This window comes from Agelaius phoeniceus, chromosome 13, assembly GCF_051311805.1.
Source record: "Agelaius phoeniceus isolate bAgePho1 chromosome 13, bAgePho1.hap1, whole genome shotgun sequence".
In the NCBI taxonomy this organism is placed as follows: Eukaryota; Metazoa; Chordata; class Aves; order Passeriformes; family Icteridae; genus Agelaius; species Agelaius phoeniceus.
In genome coordinates, this window is record NC_135277.1 from 5,633,604 (window position 1) to 5,655,947 (window position 22,344).

Genomic DNA, 22,344 nt, shown 5'->3' on the forward strand with positions numbered 1-22,344 from the left:
AATTATTACATTTTCCCACAATAATCCAATTATTTCAAAATGGAGCTTTGCAGCAGTATAGCCTTGCAAAAGGTCAACTTCATCTGTGCTCTTTACAGATTACATTTATGAATAGCCAGTTAATCAAAACTTAAGGAAACACAGCATACTATTTACTTGAGTTTTTTCCCCCAAGTATGGAAATTGAAGCTGCATCTAATGTTCACCTGTTTGAAACTATTCCAGACAAAACAGCAGTGATCCCAGGAAAAACCATCCAAATTTCCATCACGCATAGGACGCAAGGGGACCATATCACTCCAAATATCCACTTAGCCCAATAAACTGCCTCTAACTCTGACCAAAAACAGATGCTCAGGGAAAGACTGTAAGGTCACAAAATCATATTGTGATTCTGCCTGCAAAATAATCCTTGTTTCCAGGAATCTGTGATTTAGGAGCCGCTTCAGCTAGAAATTGTACCTGCATCTTTGTGATTAACAGCCCCTGGCGTTTTCTCTCTTAATTTGCCAAACAACTTTTAAAATTCATTTATATCTTTAACAGGAAGGTATTGGAGTAATGAGCTGCACAGATAAATTATGCTTGTGTGAAGCAGAAGCATAATTTAGCTATGGAAGATTTGTTTTTATTGAAGAGGATCTTAGGGAAAAAAAAATCTTTGAATCTTGCTCATTTACTCTTACCTCTTTAACATCTTGAATTATGTGAAATTATAAATAATTGTTCTCTGTTTACTCCACATCACTCAGACTGTTCCCACTCCTGCATTCTCCTCTCTAATAATCTCTCTTAATTGAAAGAGAGGTTCATTCAAGGAACCTGGTTACTGTTACACCATCCAAACATCTGACCTGGCACATACCACAGGCTTTTTTCCCCCCTCCAAGATAATTGATTTGTCTGAATATATAATGTAGTGCAAAACAACCTAAGTTCAAAACCATCTAGGAATGTTTCAAGAAAAGGTAATTAACATCTAATTTTCTACAGTCTTTACAAATATTTTACCAAGTACTAACTAAGTTGAAAGAATAGTTTAAAGGGTTTGAAAATTACCTCTGGCTGTGTAGCTTTTTAAAGGACTGAAGTTTTTGATTAAGAAAAATTTGTAATCTCTAAATATTAAAAAAAAAAAAAATAGAGCAAGACCCTCCTTTATATCACTCCAGAGCAAGTTTTTGATGAGTTACTGTAAATACAATTCTATTCCTGCAAGTGTTTACCCTGGCACAGCGAGGCACGAGGCCACAGGGGTGGCAAAAGTCAAATGTGCTTCAGGAGGTGACATCCTCAGGGCAGGACAGACAGATTGCACATCCACAGTGCCTTGCAGCTCACAAGACACCCAATATCCAGGGAAAATAGAGAACATCTAACAGCAACAAAGTCTCTATCAACAAAGCTTCCTTAGTACTGATCCCTAAATTGGACCAAAACCATCTGCCCACGCAGCAATCAACCCACTCCGTGGCTATGCTGGTGAACCTGTAGTTACACCCAAGCTAATTTCTCCAAGGCAGAAATTGCCAGGTATATAAAAAGGTGATTAATCATTTGATCTAACATGGGAGACTTGGCCCAGTTTCTCTTGTCACTCGTGGTTCTCATTAGAACCCTCACACAGAAGATAATGGGGAGTTAATTCTTATGTAGATCACAGAAAATCTTCTGTGGATTACAGTGGGATACACAAAGAAAGCCTTGATATTGAGACATGTAAATTGTCCAAATATGAATATTCCATCTGGTTCTATGATGATTTTACAGCATCAACATCTCAGGGAACAGAGGTGCACTCAGGACCAGCTGTTATACTGATACATGATTTAAAATCAGAGTTCAGGGCACTCATGGCTCCAACATCCCCACAATCCTAAAACGACTAGTTAAGCCTTAAGAAACAGACCCCTTGGGCCCAGGCAACATTTAAATGCTTAAGTTGAATAGGAAATAGTTGAATAGATTGAAAAAAAAAATGTTCTTTTTCTTATAAACAAGCTCCTATGCAAGCGTGTTATCTAATAAGTACAACTGGAAGTAAAATGGGAATGTGGGACGAGTGCCAACGTAAATCCTCCAATTCTGAGGAAATCAGGAGCAATTTTCCACTCAAGGGTGGAAACAACAGAGAGGAAATGCAGAGCATACTTGGCATGCTTTGCTCTCCTCTGCTGAGGTAAAGGTTCCCTCTCCCCTGTGAGGCAGAGAGACCCCAGGGGATGAGACCCCCAACCCTCTGCACTTTGGGAGGCTGGGATTCGAAATCTCATACTAGAATTAGTTCATGGTACAGGTGATGGGTGAACAAAACAGTTAGAACCCAGAAATTCTCACAATGAAGTGACAGCACAAGTTGTTACACACATCCTGCCTGAATTTGACAGCCACTGGTGGGGGCCTCATGCCAACCTTCTGCTGTCTATGAAAATTAAAGTTAAAATGGGCAAATCTGCACAGTGTAGACTGAAGGAGGAGAAGCAGACACTCAGTATTGCCTGGAAATGTCAGTGGGACCAACCAAGAAACTTCTGGGGTGAGGTTTATCCTCTGTCCCAAGCCCACTCCAGCACACACACAACCTGACTCCAGCTCCACCAAATCCCACTGAACTTCAGCATCCAAGGTGCAACCACTGCTCTCCCCAGGAGTGTTCCTTGGCTAAGCAGGTAGATTTTTTTAATAATCATCTGTTCAAGTAAGAGGTGCAGTTAGCCCAAAAGCAGCTGCTTACATTACCAAATGCAAAAGATACTGGGAAAAAAAAAAAAACCCGCAGTGAAATGAGTGAAATTGAGCCAGTTATGGTTCTAATTACCTTAAATGACATTATAAGCAACACTTCTAGCACTGGCACAGCCTCATTCACTGTCCCAGGAGGAGATGATTACAGGAATCCCTGGGCTGTTTAGACACCCACCTTCCTGTCAATGACAGTGGTGCCTCTCCTCATGCCCTTGTTTATAATTGACACCTTAAACCCACACATCTACAAACTATACCAGAGCTCTTTTAATATAATCAAAGTTAAACTTGTCTAAACTGCATAAAATTTACCATTCTTATTTTTCAAAAAGCACAAAATTGTCAAGAAATAAAGTGAAAATTTCCTCTCTGCATCATTTTTGGTTTTTTTCTTTCCACAGGCAAAGTGAAACTAGACATCCTGAATCCATCTTCAGGTTACAGCACATGCAAGTTTATTTGCTTTATGATAAGCTATTTTATGATGGCATTGAACAGCAGCAAGAAATCAAACAAGTAAGATTATTACTCAAATACACTCATTCATCTTGACAGTTAAATCAACTCACTCAACAGTATCGTTTCTGAGAATTACTGCAAAATGCATGATAAATTCTACAGTTTAATCACAGTAACCTAATAGTATATAGATATCCAGGTAAGAACTTTCATTTTCTTAACGCCACGTAGCAGCAATTCAGCTATCAGTGAGCTTTGACCAACTGTCATAAAGCTAAAGGCACCAACTGGATCCCTGCCAGTTGCCATAGTTGTGCTAAGCAAATATCAATGAAAATTCACACTAGTTCTCATTACAATCGTACGAACAGCTCTTAAAAAAAACCAAAACAAACCAAAACAAAAACCTATGGCTTACGCACTACATTTCCCTCAAAGTTACCCTTAGAACAACCCTGCTATGTCAATGCACTAGTGTGAATGTTCTACTTGGTTGTTTGTTTTTAGTTTAGGGATTGTTTTATTATTACTGTTAAGTGGCTTATTTATTTAGTCAAAGTCAACAGCCAACCAACTCAATTTCAGCCAGCAAGCGCACATGGGGATGCACCGGCTCAGTGAGAGCTGCCTGAGGAAGCAGAGAATTTACCCAGCATCATTTTTTCACATCAATGGCAACTAAAAGCATTATTCGCACAAGGTGCGAGTGCCAGGAGCAGCATCACACAGCCAAAAAAAGCGAAGGGACCCCGAGCGTGCCACGGCGGCGTTCGTTCTGCAGGGCGCCTGGGGAAGCACCAGCAGCGAACAGAGAGAGCGACCGAGCTGGCAGAGACACGCCAGACCTCAAAACAGCAAACAAACAACGAGAAAAAAAACCCAAACGAACTAAAACCCAAACTACAGAACCTCCCTCCCCGAACCTGCCGGGCTGCCCTGTCCGGGCGCGCTCCCGTCCTTTACCTGCCGGCCGCGCCCGCCGCCGCCCATCGGACCCGCTCCGCCGCTCCCGGCCGGGCACGTGTGGCTGTCGCCGCTGTCACCGCCGCCCCGTGTGGCCCTGTCCCCGTCCCCGTCCCCTCCCGCCTGCCGGGGCGGTGCCGCCGCCGGCGCCTCCCTGCGCGCTCCGCTGCCCGCCCGCCCCCGAACCTCCGGGGCTGCCCGCAGCCCGCCCCGCCGGCATCGGCTGCGCACCGCTTCCCGGGCATCCCCCTGGAGCATCCCCCCTGGAACATCTTCCTGAGGCATCCCTCTGGAGCATCTTCCTGAGGCATCCCTCTGGAGCATCCCCCTGGGACAGCCCCTTGGAGGATCCTTCTGCAGCATCCTCCTGGGACATCCCCTTAGAGGATCCACCTGGAGCATCCCCCTGGAAGATCCCCCTAGGGCATCCTCCCAGGGCAACCCCTTGGAGGATCCCCCTGGAGCATTGCCTTGGAGGATTCCCTGGAGCATCCCCTCAGAATATCCCCCTGGAGCATCCCCCTGGAGCATCCCCTCAGAATATCCCCCTGGAGCATCCCCCTGGAGCATCCCCCCGGAATATCCCCCTTGAGCATCCCCCCGGAATATCCCCCTGGAGCATCCCCCTGGAGCATCCCCCTGGAGCATCCCCCTGGAGCATCCCCCTGGAGCATCCCCTCGGAATATCCCCCTGGAGCATCCCCTCGGAATATCCCCCTGGAGCATCCCTCCACAGGTCCTGTTGCTCGCAGCATCACCCTCCCCCCTCCCGGACCTGCATCCTGCCCGCCCACCCCACACCAAGACCAAAGCATCAAACTCCCACCAAAGCCAACACCCCAGGGACATCGGGGATGGTGCTGGTAAAGGGCAGGGACTGGCAGCACTGCCCTGGAGAGCCCTGGGCGAGGGTGGAGCTAGGAAGGAAACTACACGAATGACGACAGGCCAAGGGAAATGCAATCAACAGCAGCGCTGCTGCCCTGTAACACTTGCTCTTGGCTGCATCTCCCTACAGGTTTTTTCGGCAGCATCTCCAGGTGCCTGACTGCAGGGAACCAAGAGCTGCAGCCATGTTGCAGGCAAGGAAACTGAGGCAGGATTGGGTAAGGTGCTGAGCTTACCTGGCGTGTCTGCCCCTGAAACGTGGTCCCACACGTGTTTCTTCATGAGTTTGCCACAGCGTGGAAAGGCAAACGCCTCCCAACAACGCCTTCAGTGCCAGGGTGTTTCTGGAGCAGGCTGGGTCACGCACCTTCCCGGAGAGCTCACCCAGTCACCACTCCCACCTGCCCTGTTCAACATCCCTGGAGCGTGGTATCACTGCAGGAGGTGCAGAACAATGAAATGGGGAAGGACAGGCTTGTGGTGGAACATATTTACATTCCATACGTGTCATTCTGATCAGAAATTACACCTCTTGCAGCTGACGTAGTGACACCCATCTCACACCATCGTGTGAAACTTGGTGATGTAACCACCTTGTGTCATTGCAAAAGAGCAGTGGTCTGGGACCTGTGGGAAGGGTGTCACAGTGCAAAGAATTGTTCTCTAACCACTGAATAAAAATGCGGGGAAAACATAAAAACCATTATTCCAATTCTTTCAGCAAAATCTGGAGAGGAAGAGTTCACACCTATGCACAGTCCCATATGGATTCACAAAAAGAGGCCCAGGAGCCATCAGTTCAGGAGCTGGGAGCTACACATCAGGAAGATTATTACTTGAACACGTGAGCAATTTTAGAGGAACTGGAAAAAAAACCTGGCAATGCTTTATTTTGCCTCCTGACTTAAAGGTCATGTTTGAAGGGCCAGATCCTGATGTTCCAGCACAAGCTCAACAACAACACTGGTTACTGCAGGCGGTGTTACAGGTATACAGCAACCCCTAAATTGCATAAACCTTCCCAAAGTTTGTCTGCATGATGAATAGGACAGCTTTACTCAGCTCATGCAATCAAAAATCTAAGGGGAAGTTGGCTGAGATCAGAAAGCTAATCAACGAGCTCAGCTGAAAACAGAGAAGAAAGGAAACTCGTGGCACTAATGTTTTTGTTTTCCTTTCATCTAAACCAAGAAAAATATCAGCTTCAGATAATTAGATAAGTTTAGAACTAAAACAACACAACCTTTAAAACACTTTTCTCTTAGGTGTGTGATCCCACAAAATGTGTATCAAATATAGTTCTGTGCATGTTTTGTCAAAGGCTGCAGCCAAGAGAGAAAAAACTGTACACATGCCCAAAGGCAATCTAATAAAGGTGGCTGCTGATTTAGGGAGTAGCAAAGGAAAGCAGCTTGTGTGTGCCTCTGCCAAAATGAAATGTAACAGTGCTCCTTGGATGCAATAGGAGAAAGAGAAATAAAATTCTCATAGCCAATATGAGAAAAGCTTGCCACGACCTAGTGGCAATAAAGAGATAAATTGATTAACTGTCACAAGATTACCCAAATATGGGCTTTGCAAAACATGAGCTTGAGAAATTTTCTTGTCTTAGGCATCACGTAGCTGTATTAAAGATGCTGATAAGGCCACAGAATGCTGAATATCAAGTTCTTTGTTACTTCACTGCTAACTAAGAGAAAAAAAGGAGGACAGTGCTGGGAAGATCCTTGGCATAGGAGCTTGACATCACTGGCAGGCTAAGGGGAAGAGAGGGGGAAACGTGAAACTTTGGAAAGGTCACCAAAACATCAACCTGAGGGCATTCTATGGATTTATCCAATGTAATCTGAAGTCATCAAGAGCCAAGATATGCATTATTATAACAATAAGTCATTAAGTATGACTTAAAGATGAGCACTAATTAAATCCCCCTGTAAAACACTTTGTCAAAAAAAGAAAAAAAGGCACAGTTAAAAATACAGCTAACAGAAGAACTTCAGCATGAGAAATTGAAATATGTATGTCTAAACAAGATTTCTTATTAGCTTTCCATACTCACAAGGAGCCCCTGTACACCTTCTCTTCGTGCACACAAATGTTTTTCTTCTGGATTTTATTAAGGATGTCATTATCAATTCCTGTGAGGGAAGAGAAAAATATATAATTGAGAACCATAGTTGGCGTTATCAAATCCTACTCATCTTTTGTGTGAATATCTCATTTTCTCAGGAGGGAAAGAAGACCTGTCTTCTCAGCAAAGGAAAAAAAATCACAACTTTTCTTCTTTGCCTGCATTTTCTTACCCTGTATTCTGAAATGCTGTATGCTGAAAGAAAAAATGACCTTCTCAGCCTTTACCAAAACCTGGCCAATGTGGATCAATGTGAGGCTGCTGAAAATAATGAGTTTAGCTCCTTTCTTAATTACAGGTTCAGCTGCAACCTTTCAGAGAGGCAGCAAGTGAACAATTTCTACCCAGCCCACCCCTCTGCACAGCCTGTTTGTAGCAGCACTTCTTTAGGGTTGTGAGGAAGAGACATGAGGGCACAAGGAGATCGAATCACAGAAGAAAACAATCACAGAATGGTTTGGGTTGAAAGGAACCTTAAAGCTCACCCAATTCCAGCCTCCTGCCCTGGGCAGAGACAGCTCTCACTAGAACAAGTGGCTCAATCCACTTCAGCCTGGCCTTGGACACTGCCAGGGATGGGCCAGCCACAGCTTCTCCGGGCACCCTGTGCCAAGACCTCATCAATCCCACAGGAAAGAATTTCTTGTGCATATCTAACCTGAATTTCCCTCCCATGTAAGTTAAAACTCCTTTTCCTGACCCTGCTGGCAGCGTATCTGCTAACAAGTCTTTGGAGCTCCATCAAGTTAAAAGCTTGTCAGTAATTCCTCCTCTTATCTCACCTACGAGTGGAAGGTGTTCACTGGAAGCACCATCAGAAGCTTTGAAGATGCTCTTATCAGGATTTTGAGCAATTCTGTTTGCACCCACCTGCTCACCACCAGCTTTGCTGATGTGTTTACAGCACTTGGCTTGACAGATTGCTTGGGACATGTGTGAGCCTGGGACACAACCCCTCAGCCATGCAGCTGATAAAGGCTTTTCAAAACCCCAAAGTGAAATCTCCTGCAAGAGTCGAGTGTTATGTTTCATTTCTTTTGGACAGGTGGGTCCCAGAGAGCTGGTGACCCCAAATACAGAATTACAAGTCCCTAAGTTGCAGCCCATTTTCCTTGCAGCTGAGCACCTGGTTTACAGGCAGAATTTGGAGCAGGACCAAGGGTTTGTTTGCTCCCAGCTCTTTGAGTGTTAAGCCATTCCCAGAACACAAACTAAGCCAACTGCAAGGTTTAAGTCATTCTGTGCAATTGCACAAATAAATGCACTCAAGACTTTAGGAGACTTAAGCATGTCAGTAAGTCTGGGAGTAATAAATGAATAATGATAATTAGTTATGGCTTGACTACTTTCAGCTCCAACAGGTTACCTTGAAAAACCACATATTTTCAATCCCACTTAACGTCATTATGATTCACCTTATCAGTTAAATGTGTGATACATTCTTTAGGGCTGGATTTTCTGCTCTGAAATGTCACTGACCATTTTTTTGTCTCTGCCCATGTGGCATTTCCACAGCTAACCTGAGCCTAAACTTCACAGAAATGAAACCATCACAGCCTCAACCTTCCTGCTCACTTTTTCAATCCCATGCCCGTGTTTGTGTGCAGCTTCACCATTTGAGCAGCACTGACAACATTTCCATCAGCTGTACAAGGATAGAAAGAACAAAGATGTGAGACAATTGTTTCAACCACTCAGGATTTTCATTATTAGCTTTTAAATGCCATTTAAACAGGCTGTATTTTGTGACAGAATTTATATTTCAGAATCTATGCAGTCATTTTCCTGACAACCCATTGAGCAGCAATGCTGGGGGACTGTTTCTTGTGCAAACAATGAGCTTTTAGAACATTTGAAAATTCAGCTTCTGATTCATCCCAAGAGTAGAGCAGAGCTGAGCAGTGGGTCTGTGGGCTCCTGAGACCAGATGACAACTTCTAAAACAAGAGTGTAGTCAGGGATTTAAATAAGGGACTGTATCCAGGAATCTCCAAGGAATTTATCAGCATTAATCAATGCATCCTCATACATCTCAGAAGTATTTTCAGAAAAAAAGGCTGATACAAGCAAAGGGGTTTTTTTTTATCATTGGCTCAGGATTAGACAGGAAACCAGTGAGAGTCAGGGGTAAAATATGAAATCTCGATCCTTCCAATAATATCAAAGTGTTTGGTAGGGGAGGAGATGATGAGTGACTTATTTTGGTTGGGTTTTTCTGCTTGTACTTCTTGAAAAGGGAAAACTAAACCCTGGTGTTTGTAGCTCCCTGCCCCAAGCTCTTACCAGAGCTCCAGTGAGACATTTGGTCCTTCAAAGAGGGGAGGTTGGCACCTCACAAGCTATGGAGAGTGTGAGTTATGCAAATAAGTTATGGGCTTATTTGGAATAATAAGCAGGGCTGGAAAAATGAAAAAAAAAAAAACACGTACACACACACAAAAAAAAGCCCCAAAGCAGTCTTTCAATATTTTTGTAAAATTTCCCGATTATCCTCTCCCCATTCCTTCAAGTACAGAGTTGTTACAAGCTGATTACTGGTGTACCATCATCTCTGCTTTCTCACACAGTGATCCTCCTGGGAAGAAGATACAAACACAAACTAGGGATTAATGGTGTGCTCCAGACCTAGTCCTGGATCTAGAGAACAGAGCATGGGGCTGGGAGTGAATGTAAGGAAGAGTTTTGTTCTTTTCCAGACTCTACCAAGTAAGGAATTCTTTTCCTTTATGTCTCTTTTCAGCAAAATGCATGTTCAAGAAAGAGAGTATTTTCCTACCTTGAACCATGCCTGTTGGAGCTGGCATTTGCTCATAAATTGTGATCTGGGGTAGCTGAAGGAAGAAAGGTACACAGGATTTAACACAGCAGTTTTCAACTGTATTTTCTAAAATTTGACAGCTAAAACTCAAGGTTTACATTCCTCACAACTGACCTGAATCAGGAAAAGGAGCTATTTGCCCTCTTATTTTTGCTACTGTTAATGTTTTGGGGGGTTTTATCACTTGATTATAGCACAAAACTCTCACTAAGCTGAAATCCATAGTGAAAAACTGGAGCACAGCAGGTCTCATCCCTGCTGGTAATGCATATTTCCAGTGCATTGTTTAATCAGAATAACATATTACTATTGACAATAAGGGTTAGTCTTGTACATGCTCCTAGATGTTGAATGAGTTTTTCAATGTTAAGGTTCCTGGATCAGAACAAGTGTTTACATGTAGGCATGGCCACAGATTTACTTAAAACCTCACCTACTGTTGCTCTCCAGGTGTTATCCCATGAGCAAACAGAAAGGCTTTGTTTTACAAAACACTGACCTATGGACTCTTCTTAAATTCAATTACTTGAGTCTTTTAAATTCAATTACTTTTTAACGTTAAAGACCCAGAAATTACCAAAGGTGAGCTGAGAACTACCACAACTAAGCCAAATTTGGTTTGAGAATGGCAAGTTAAGGTGACAAGCCTGCAAAGCCAGGCCAGGTGTCACATACCTCCTTAGAGCCACCAGCAGACAGATTCCTGAGGGTCCTGCTGGACTTGTTAAAGCCTACCCTGCTTGCCATGCCAAGGACAGCTGCTCTTGCCAAGGAGGTTATCAATGCCATCTGCACGCTGCTCCCCCGTGCCAAACGTCATCACACACAGACCTGTCAGCAGGGCTGCAGCTGTGAGAGCTCATTAATCCTCTTCTGTCAAAATGAACTGCACTGGCAGAGCCCTGCTAATTAAACTCCTTCACCTTCCTCCCCTGGCTGCTGCAGACACGTCCTAACTACCTCGTTCAGAGCATCTCCAGTCCCCACATCCCTCTCCTGTCCTGGGCTGCTCCAGGGAGGCTGCAGATGACTAAATCTGTAGGAGGGGTAATAAAACTCACCAAGCAAAGCACAGCTCCTGTGCTTCAGTGTGATATGATCAGAAATGCTAAAACCCAGCAGTGCCCCCGAGCAGGCCCCGTTTGGAGACGTGCCAGGTGTGATCAAAGGCTGCCCCTCACCCTGCTCCCAGCCATTGTTCTCCAGGACGGCGATTCCTAACGGGAGAGGTGCTCTGCACAGGGGCTGACAGGCTTCAAAGCAGGTCTGTCATCCAGGCAATCTTCAGAACAGCCTGAGAGGAGGGCAGGAAATTGTGTCAGAACAAGGAAATGATAAGAATAACTGCCTATTTTTGTAACTATGAACTTGTTGGTACTGGATCATCCCACTGATCCATCAATTTCCCTGCCCTGCCTCTGTCAGGGACCAGAATTTGTCAGAGCTGAGGAAAGTGGAAACCCCACAGAAGGAATAGGGGCAATTGCACAATGCTGGAAGTTCAGAGAATTTGTGCTCAGCAGCTTCAGGAGTGGTTATGTTTGTAAATGAAAGCACAATACCCAGGAGCAATTATTCTAGCTGTGTTTTTCCTACTTCGTCAGTCTGCGTGCTCCAGAATATAAACAGGAATACCGAATTACAGTAACTGGTGACTCTCTGTTTCCCAGCAAGGCCAGTGGGCTCTGATTCCCATCCTCTTGGCTTGTTGTGAACCAGATCTGATCATTTCCCAGCCTACCTAGGAAAACCTACCAGGGATGCAGAGCAAAGAGTTCTCCCTGTGGAAAGGTGAAGATCTGAGGTTATTACAGAGAGTGTTGGTGGAAGAGACACAGGGTGGAGCGTGAAGTGCTGGGCTAAGGCCTCATCTGCTATGATTTAAAACAGCCCCTGAGGCTGCTCTAATTTACTTTGGAGCCTTTCCTAGAACAAGGTTGAACATTTTACAGAGAGGACACGAAACACAAAAGCCTTTTTGCACAGGCAAAACCAAATGGAACAATCCCTAGGCACAAGTGTCTAATCCCTCCTCTTTAAAAGCCCAGGTGTTTTGACTGGGAGTTTGAACCCTTGCATAAATCAGGCCAGGTGGAAACCCCACCTCTGTGTACACTGATATGTTCCCTTTCCTCTGGGTTTGACAGAATCCAGCTTGAGTGTAGATAATTAGAGGGGAAAAAAAGCACAGAGCAGCTCTGATATAACATAAAAATAAAAAATGGGTGAATTTGAGGTGTAGAAGCAAGAGGTAGCACTTAGCTTTGAGGACACTCGTTAAAATTCATCTTCCACATGTCGGAGTTGTTTATGGAGGATCACCTCAGCCACTCAGCTCTGATAAACTACAAGAGCCAGGCTGGAGATTGATGGCACTGCAGCCTGAAAAAAAACCCACCTAATTCTTGTCTCAGCAGTTTGAGGCTGATATACAATATATATGTACAACAAAAGTGCTTTGAGCTTGCTTTTCCCCCTGCCTCACTGATAAACCCAAAAGGTTACTGTTAAGGTTTTTAATACAAACCTAGGGACCAGGGGGGAGAAAGAGCACTAAAAGTTGAGTAATGTTTCCAGGAAACAGCCAGAGCTGGAAGCCAGGTGCTTTATACATCCAGCTTCAGCAGAGCTGATAAGAGATAGGCAGGCATCAATAAGTTGAGAAAAAAAAGTGTATTCTGCCTTGCACAGGGATATGAAGGAAGGTTTTAGTACAGAATGACCAAACCCATTTATGTCTGTACATTTACCATCCTCAATACCTAGAGCTAAGATACAACAAAAGAAAGCAGAGGAGAAAAACAACCTGTTGAGTGTGGGTGTTTTAAAGGGTTTTGTAATGTATAAATGCATTTGTAATGCATGCATGCTTTTTTATGGCATTTCAATAAATCACGTGGCAAGATGTTCCAAAATGATGTGTCCTTTAAGCATCCTGTTAATTTTCTTTATAAATCTCCAATTGATGCAAATAATTTAGTATTGAGAAGGACTAAGCAGCCAAGTTGGGAGAGACTTTGTTCTTCAAAAATCAGGATTTTTACCACTACTGCAGTGCAGCCTTAGCACCAGAATGTCGTATTTTTTCTAAATCCCAGGGACAACTGATGCAATTCCATTGTTCATCTAGTTCAGTGGAAACCAGGGCTGCAAATCCCCCAAGATTCTGGGGAAAGTATTCCTGCATGTTAACTTTCAAAACTTCCTTTCACCACAGACAGCATTTCCATGTTGCAAGCTGTGACCTAGCAGCCAGTGAAGGAAGTTGTGACATGAATCCTCTTGCACCAGGGCGAAAACACCAGAGCGTTTTTCTTTCCTTTTAACCCCCACGTGCAGTTTTCCAAGCCTTTTCCTGGGCGATGGGAGAGGAGGAGGGAATAGGGGGAATTGTCCAGCAGTAGCACAATAGGCTGAGGGCAGAGCAGAGCACTGCTCCTGGCTGGGATCACACTGCAACCACGGCTGCATTCCTGGCAGCCAGCTGCTGCTGCAGCCTGCCTCCACCTCTGCTCCATAAAGGACTAAAGAGAGCAATTCTCTGGGATCAAGGGAGAGGGAAACCAACCCAGACCATTTGCAAATCAAATCTCTACAGGGAACAAGGCACGTTCGTGAGAGCTTAAACATCTTTTTCGCACAGCAAGACAAAAACTGCACTGGTGTATGTCTGCCTGGATTTAGTGCTAGAAAGAGTCAAATGATGCCAGTGAAACATCCACAGAAATGCCAATCAGCACGTACTATACTCAATATCCTTGAACTTCGAGCAGTATAATTCACCAGGCACCAGCTGGTGAGTGCTTTTATTTGTTTTCCTATGAATATTCCTTTCTAAGAGATGAGACACTCTGTTCTGCTGAAGGCCAAATGTGAAATTATAATTGCAATGATGCCTGAGTGGAGCAAACTGGGAATCCTTCCAGACTCTTATTTTGAAAACATGTAAGTAGATTGGAGAGTTGGAGAAGGAACCATGGAAAGAAATGGAGTATGTACTGGGTAAAGGAAACAAATATTTGTTTGCTTGTAAAGTACAAGTTCTTCTCCCCACTACCAGTAAACACCTTAAAATTTATTATAGGAAAGTAGGTTTGCAGTCAAAAGCAGCCCTAGAACAGGTGATCAACCCAGGGGGATGTCCACAACTTTTACTTGTTATCCCAGATGCCACAAAACACTCTTGGTACCTTAGGACCAATCTACATCTATTTCTTAGGAGATCACAAGGTATAGAAAACAAAGTTCTGCAGAAAAACAGATAAAACCATCAAGAATATTTTCTCTTTTTCTATACTCCTTTAACAGAAGATATTTTATACATGAAGATAGTAACTGTGTAAATATAAGAAGTAGTCCCTGAAAGCAGACACTTGTGCCACATTGGAATAGAGACTCTAAAGGTCCATGCCAATAATGGCACCAAACCCTCCAAAAAGGAGCAATATTCTCTGGTCAGTCCCTGAATTATTTCCCATGCCCAGCCTGGCTCCCATTTCACCATTTCTCTGCCTGTGGCCAATACTCCAGAATGTTCCATAACTAGATGGGGAAAGACACAGACTGATACATAATCCTGATGAAAAGCAAAGGTACTCTGACCAAAAAAACCCTGAAATGGGCAGGGATTCGGCAACCAAACACTTACCTGTTCCACCTGGGAGAGGAGAGAGGCCACAGCTCTGAGCATCCAGGGTGTGGGGTGACAGGGACACACAGGAACAAGAGCTCCACTGCTCTGGGACAGCACAGGGCAGTCACTGCAAAACATCTCAGTGCCTTTTCATATGGGTGCAGCTGAACATCATTAATTAGGAGATGCCTTCAAGGTTACCCTCCCACTGCCTCTAATCCTATACTCAAGCACCCAACACAGATCTTCCTTCCCTTTACCACCTTTTGCTCAAGAATTGCATCCTCCAGAGACAAAAATCTGTTCTGGATCCTTTTCTTCTCCCAGAGTTCTCACAAAACTCTTCCCAGATAGCCTGGCCTTTGAGTTCTACTCTTCATTCAGCTCTGGAAACCCTGAGGTTCAGTGAGACTCTCCCACTTTGCCTGGTTTTGCATCACTTGGAAAAAGCTAAACTGCTTGCATAAATTCAAGTGGTTATTTTGGCTGACACAAGCTGACAATCAGGTTTGCCTGAACCCTTCTCCTCCATAGCTGGAGAAGTTGAGTTTCAACAGCCCTTTAAACACTGGTTTGATGGGTTGGGGCAGCAGAAGGGGACTCTGCCTCCTCCCCAGCCCCTTCAGAGGCTCCTGCACCTTGCTGCTCACTCAACTCAGCCCACCTGGCATCCAATCCCTCTGCCAAAGCCCCCAACAGGGTAACCAGCACTGAGATGTGACATGGATCACCTGGGAACAGAAATGTTTTCCAGCATCTCGGCTCGATGGGGATGACCCCACAGGTCACACCACAGGGCTTGTTATGGTTTCTTCAGGTCACACCTTCTCAGTAGAATTATTGGTCCTGCCCTGGTTCCCAAAGACAGAGCAGATTAACTGGTTCAGATGTGGATTCTTACAAAGTAAATCACTTCCTACCTGAGGAGAATTTCCCTTCCAAAATTTTTTTATTAATATTTGGGTTGAATTTGTCTGCCTAAAAATGGTGCAAGATGAAAACATTTCCCCTTTTTGGTTCTCGATACACAGGGAAAAACCCCATGTGAGTGTGGGCTATTGCTTCATTTGCCTTTATGACTATTTCACATGGCTGCATTTAACATACCTTTAAACCTTTGTGAGAAGGAGTGGGAATGCTGAGAAAGTCTGATACAGCATAAACCCTCTTAAATCTTAGAGACTGGCTCCAATTTGTGGCCTATCAAAAGAGCAACTGTTGCATCATCATCACCATCACCTTTTGTGCTTTTAGAAGGAATAGTGAATACTTACATGGGTATCAAATTTAGTTCCACAATTTTTACAGAGAAATTAAATTTAGGACTGTTTTATTTAAAGAATCAAAATTTCACAATTCCAGAAGGAAATAAACTTTTTTAGGAGTCTGAATCTGAATCTCAAAAAAAATTTAAAAAAAAGAAAATTCAAGAATAAGGAATGAAGTCTAATCCAAAAGGTAGTACATGGATTTTCAAAATTACAGCATTAAAATGAAGGAAAATGCTGCTTCTCTACAAGTCTATCACTCCTAACAGCTGATATATCAATGATGTACACTGACAATCTTGTTTCTAAGATTGGTAGTTAAACAGAAAATATCTTTAGGAATTTGCCAAATTTCATTACATAAACCCAAAAAGATCTTTACGAGGACTCAACATAATCAAAACTGGGAAAGTTATTTTTATAGCACCAGAAGAATTAGAAACATCCTGTACAGAATCCAGCATTCATTTCCTCCAGTAGCTGTAGCAAGTCAGAGACTTCAAGGATAAACCTTAAGAGTAGGGAAAACAGTTTCAGGAATAGTGCATGCCCAGAGCTGAGCTGTGCTTACAGTAAAGCAGATCAACTTTTGAGTCATTCTTTTCCTCCATGCTTTTCTTTATTCAGAGCCTGATGTTCCCGTATGATTTAGTAAAGTTATAAAAAAGCATGAAATATTTCTCTCGGGTGTTGACAACACTAGACAGACTTGATGGAAGTCTCTCCTTCTCCTCTGCCTGAAATGAATGTTTCCTCTCTTCCTTTGCCTCTCTCTGACAGGGAGAAACCACATCACAGCCCTCTTACAGAATATTATTTCCTTCTGGTTATAGAAGGCCATGGGTTCTGCTGCACATATAAGTGCATGTGTCAAATACATGTTTTCACCATTAACTGTATTTCCATTTTTAAATGGTCACACCATCTGAACTCTAAAGAAAATAAATAGCTGTTATGGTAAAAGAGCTCAGATCCTCTATTTGCTTGTCATGAATAGGAATTGCTTTGCAATTTATTTATTTTAAATAAACCTTATTTAATTGTACCTGAATTAAATAAAGTTTAAAAGGTTTTTTAGCCTATACTAACTGGCATCACCACATTTCTTCCACTTCCTACACCAGTAAACTTCATGCCATAGCACTCAGAACAGCACCACTCTTACATGAGGGAGCTGAATAGAAACACACCCGGAGCATCTGCCAAGGCTGGGTGGTGGCTACCTACCCCTGTGTTTTGCCAAGGAAGGCCATTTCTGCAGCATTCAGGCAACAAATGGGCTTTGTGTGCCCTTGTCCCAGCAGCACAGAAACACTCTTTCCTTCTGAACTGCAGGTTTTACCCTCAGATGAGCTGGAATGTCCAAACACAAGAGAGAGCCGGTTTGATGACAGAAGAGACAAAAGGTACAGTGGATGAACATAGATAGTGCAGTTGTGCAGCTCTGGTGCCAAATGGACATTAAATGTCAGCAATAGAAATGGTAAACACAGGAGGAAAAGCAAAGAAATTGTGTTCTGGCTTGCTTGAGATACTAAAGACGATCAGTTGACACTCAGTAGATAGATGGCTCGGAGGAAGAATTGTGGTCTGCAAGAAATCCACACTGAATCTGAAATCAGATGGATAACAAATGGGCGTACAGAAATATCAAAAGCTTGAGCAAAAAGGGTATTTGAGGCACTATTACTGTTCAGACTCGATAAATGATTCTATTTCCTGAAAACCTGGCTTTCAGGACAGTCTCATATTAATTTCCTCTCACAGCTACCTGGTGAGAAGGTGGATAATGTTTAGAAACTTTTGAGAGGAACTGAACCAGGCAATGTGGTACCAGGCATTTTCCCTCAGATCAACATCAGGATCACATCTGGGAATCTTATCTTTGTACAAATTCCAAGCACAGTGATATTTGGGGTGGGAGAGAGGCCAGAAATTAAATCACAAGGTGACTAAATGAGAGAAGGAGTTAAGCCCCTGGGATGCAGTGCAAGTGAAGCACAATCCCACAACTCTGAACACAACTCACCCCCATCCAGGATCACTGCTCATAAACAGATCCCAGGGCCACGTGCCAGCCAGGAAATACACTCCTGGTTATGCAAACAGCCAGCAAAAGTTCAGAGAACGTGTGCAAGCAGGAATGACTCCAAAGAACAGGATCCAGGCACATTCAGGGAAAAATCCCAACCTCAGACTGACTGAGCTGATGGAAATGTGCCCTGGAGAAAGGAAAATGCAGGGACAGCTCACCCAACCCTGCTCCAAAGCTGGCATGGCACTGAGGGGCTGAAAATCTGACCACCAACTGAGGGTGGGAAATAAGAGATTTATCATGGAGGTTAAGAGTATATATAGAAGAGGAAGAAAAACAGTGAGATGCATGAAAATGGATCAGGTGCTATCCAGAATATTTGTGCCACCTCCTGTAGAGGTGTTTGTACCTTCCCAAGAACAGCAACAGGCTGGTCAGGGGTTCATCAGGCCTGCCTCTGAATGGGGTTGTAAGGATTCTGTTTCATTCCTTTCTCTAAAAGAATATACCAACCTTCCACATTATCCAGGTTACCTTCATGGTCAGAAGGCATTTGCAGTGAAATAACTACAGATTCTGTGCTAGAACATTCATTTGCAAAGTATAGTGGAAATTCATTAGGAGTCTGCAGAGGCTGTGCCAGTGTTCAGCCTTGAACACAGATAAGCATTAATTTTGATCAATAGCACCTTAAAGAAATTCCTGGTTTTCTAGACAAGGAGAGAAACCATAGAGATTTATGAACCAGAACATGAAGATCTGTTTTGGGTGGCACTATTTTTCTTTTATAATCAATAGTTGGTGATCAAAAGGAAAGTTTAAAATTGCAATATGCCCTTTATTGCATCCAGCTGCCGTAAGCTGCAAGATAATTTATCTCCATCTCAGCTGCAGGATCATGGAATTAAGGGTGGAAAAGACCTCTTAAGATCACTGAGTCCAAGCACTAACCCACCACCATGGTGTTGAAGGTTTTACTGCAGTCTGGGTAGACAATCTCCCTTTCCCTCAGCCCCTGGGCAGGTCTCAGGAGATCAGGCTGGTCAGGCAGGACCTGCCCTTCACACAGCCTGGGCCTGATGCCCTGGTTCTCCTGCAATGCCACTCGAGGTGATCTCTCCATAAAGTTCACTCTGACAGGTGTGTGTACCTCATTTCTGCCAAACTGGAATAGACAAGAGGACAAAAGTGTTAAACAGGGCCCTGGTGACATGCAAGAGGTGCAGCCCAAAGTGACAGCCCATGCTCTGGGGGTACAGCACCTTGAGATACCCATTCCTACAGGACAGGCATAAACCAGAGGGCTGAATCAGCCTTACTGCCTTGGATGAGTCATTTAAATAAATTGCACTCCATTATTTCCTCTTTAAACTAGTAAATTACTCCATCTATAGGAAACGGTGTTAATTGAGGGAGGTATTCAAGTTGTCTCTAATCCATTTACAAGGAAAGCAGAAAAAAAAATTGCTGCAGAGTTCACACACCTGGTGGTGCTTTGCCCTGCTTTCCTGTGTGACCACATTCCTGCCAGCAAGTGCTGTCCCTGCTGCTCCCTCATAGTTCACTTGGTGACTGCTCAGCAAACAGCTTCTCCTTTAACTAGTGTCCCATACTAATTATGGCTGCAATTAATGAACAAGCATTTCCCTTCTGCTGAGCTGGGCATGCTGCAGACACAGCCAACATCTTTCTTTTTTTTTTTTTTTTTTGGTTGCAAAGAAATTCTTGTCCTTCTAGACAAGCAGAGAAAACCATGGGAGGCAAAAATCCATTTTGAGCTGCACTGTTTCTCTTTTATAATAGATTATGAGTTGCTTTTCAGCCCTGTCCTTGCTTATTAGCTATGGCTCAGGCCATGGGGCAGCAAGTGGGTTTGGAACCAGGGCTGTGGTAAAACTTGGCTTTCCAGTCACCTCCCAAGGATTTCCAGTGTCATTTTAGGCAAGAAGCATTCAAACACTTGAAGACTTTATCCCAAGGGAATTAGGCTTTTTAAGAAGACTCAGTTTCTTAGTTGTCTCTAGAGAAATCCTTAGCCACAGAAAGGAAGTTTCCTCTGCCTCCATGCTTTTGTGACTTACCTGTAATAGAAGGGTCCTTTTCTTGTTGCTTTTTATTCAGGTTTTGAGGATTGCTCAGGGAATGGTTTCATGTAGTGTTTGTAGAGCCTAACAGGACCCTGAAGCTGTAATGACAATATGACAGGACTGAAGAAAATCACACATGCCCCAAAACCAGACTGACTTCTGCTACGCATTTAATTCATCCTCAGAGAGAGAGACTAAAAAAAAAATTATTAATTTCCTCTAAACACCTCACAACTCAACCAAAACTAACTGGAAATACCTAGAAAAGTTTGTGTCATTCTCACCCAGCCCAGTTCCTGCAGGAGCAAAGCACAAAAGGAATCGAGTGCTGCTGGAGGTGAATCCCCCCCAGCCTTTCCCCGCAGCAGGACCAGCTCAGAAATAGGGACCCAGACCTGGCAGAGCTCTCGGGGACTCCTTCCTGACGCTGCTTTAGGACAAAAAAATCCAAACCAGAAAAATCCTGTTTGGATTCTGCTGCCTCACTGTGGCCACGGGGAGCTGTGGCAGCAGCTCTGTCTGGTCACAGAGAGCAACAGAAAACATTTCCAGGCATAGTGCTGGGAAAAGTCTGTGAGAAAATCAGAGAAAAGGATGAGAAACAATTCTTATCTCCTCTTGCTACGCCTGATATTGCAAACACGCAGAATGTGCTATAGAAATTTGTTTACCAATAATTTCTTAATTAACCAATAGTGATAGTGTTTTAAGTGAAAGACCAAGTAAGTCAACCTGGAGTGAACCAGTCTAAAAAAGAGCAATAAGTTTCTTAATAAAGATATTATTGATCAACCTTCTGTCATACATGAAGTCTGTGCCAATTATTACCTGGCTGGGGGCCCACCTACCATAATAGGGAGCAAAGATCTTGAGCTGAGATGCTGCAACTCTACAGCTACACAGACTCCAGCCTTTGCATTTTCTTAGACAAGTGGCTTATGTTGCTTATTTTCAGGCAAAATTAGATATTATCAAAGAAATAAATTTCTTTTTTTTTTTTTTTTCGGATGAGAAACCTGAGAAATTAGGGCCTGTGCATGAGCATCCTGGTGAGAATTGAGAAAATATTATATTAAGAAAAGCTCTTGGCATCCCCAAGAAAGTTTTCAGTAGCCCTCAGGTGAAAGTGGACCCTGAGGGACCCAAAATGACCCCAAAAAAAAGGAAAAACAAAAAGTCTTCTCTCTACTGTACTCTTCTCTCTTCCTAAATAAGAGCCTTTGTGGTTTTCCTGTAGCAGTTTCTATTTTGTATGCCCTAAATAAATCAGTATTCTTATCATTCAAATACCAGTAAACCCTCTCCCACCCCAAGTATAACCATCTCTGGGTTAAACCACATGGAAATTTTGAGCAAGCCCAAAAACCAAATCTGTTGAGTGCAAAACAGTGCAGAGGCAATATAAAACAAAACACAAAAAACTCTCACGTTCCTTCCCAGTGAATATTAACACTGATGCATGAAAACACCAAAAATCTTCTTTCTAATCCCATTTTGGCCCTGGCACGGGGGCTTGTCCCCATGAAACTGAAAGCAAAGCTCACTCACAGATAACTGCTGGCTACAGAGGAGCAGCACAAAGCAAAAGCAGCTTCTCCAACCCATCCAATTCCCAGTCCTGGGGGCCTGCAGGAGGTGAACTGAAATGCAGAAAATTGCAGGCACTGAGAGCAGCCAATGTGAGACCTTCCAAGGGCAGCTGCTTCCATTTGACTCCTGAACTTTTGTTGCTGTTTTCACAGCAAATCAAACCTGTGTGTTTTATAAGCAGCCAGAGCATCCTCCAGCTCTGTCAAGCTCCCCCAAAAGTTGTGTAACAGGAGTGTGGATAAGATGCTGCTTCAAATCCCCCAAATTTAGGGCCTTAATAAGTTGCACCCCCATCCTTCCCATGATTTAGAACAGGTGAAATTCCCTTCAAATTACACACTGAAATCCTTTAAATGGCTGTGGCACTCCCTCATTTAACCCTGCCAGTTAAACACCATTTTAAGATGATGCCTGTTACAAGGTCTGATCACTCAAGCATTTCTCCATATATTTTTTAATTTGTTTTCTGGCCTGGAAGAGGTGACAAACATCCTTATATGACTGTCCCAGGATAGATAAATACATCCCCTTGCAGATATTCAAATTATCTGTAAGATAGAACTGAAGAAGTTCTGTCCTAAGGCAATCTGGTCCCATTAGTGCTGGCAGTTTACCATTTTTCCTGAAAACTAATCAGGTTGCTCCTGTCAAAACAATGGTTTGCATGCAACCTGCAAGCAAATTTTAGGAAAAAAAGAACGAAAAAAAATAAGATATTAATCTGCAG

General features: G+C 43.5%; 1 protein-coding gene across 2 annotated transcripts in view; it reads right to left on the bottom strand.

Moving 5' to 3' along the window:
- MCTP2 (multiple C2 and transmembrane domain containing 2) overlaps positions 1 to 11,315 on the bottom strand; it is a 125,070-nt gene extending 113,755 nt beyond the window's left edge. The window contains exons 1-4 of one of the 2 annotated variants that reach the window (XM_077185422.1): positions 11,066 to 11,315; positions 9,963 to 10,017; positions 7,115 to 7,193; positions 5,292 to 5,490 (exon numbers count right to left, since the gene is read on the bottom strand). The gene's annotated coding sequence lies outside the window, so the exon portion shown is untranslated. Of the gene's footprint in view, positions 1 to 4,167; positions 4,291 to 5,291; positions 5,491 to 7,114; positions 7,194 to 9,962; positions 10,018 to 11,065 lie in introns of those variants that run through there. The other variant, XM_054641957.2, reaches the window with a different exon arrangement.
- Positions 11,316 to 22,344: the final 11,029 nt, after the last annotated feature.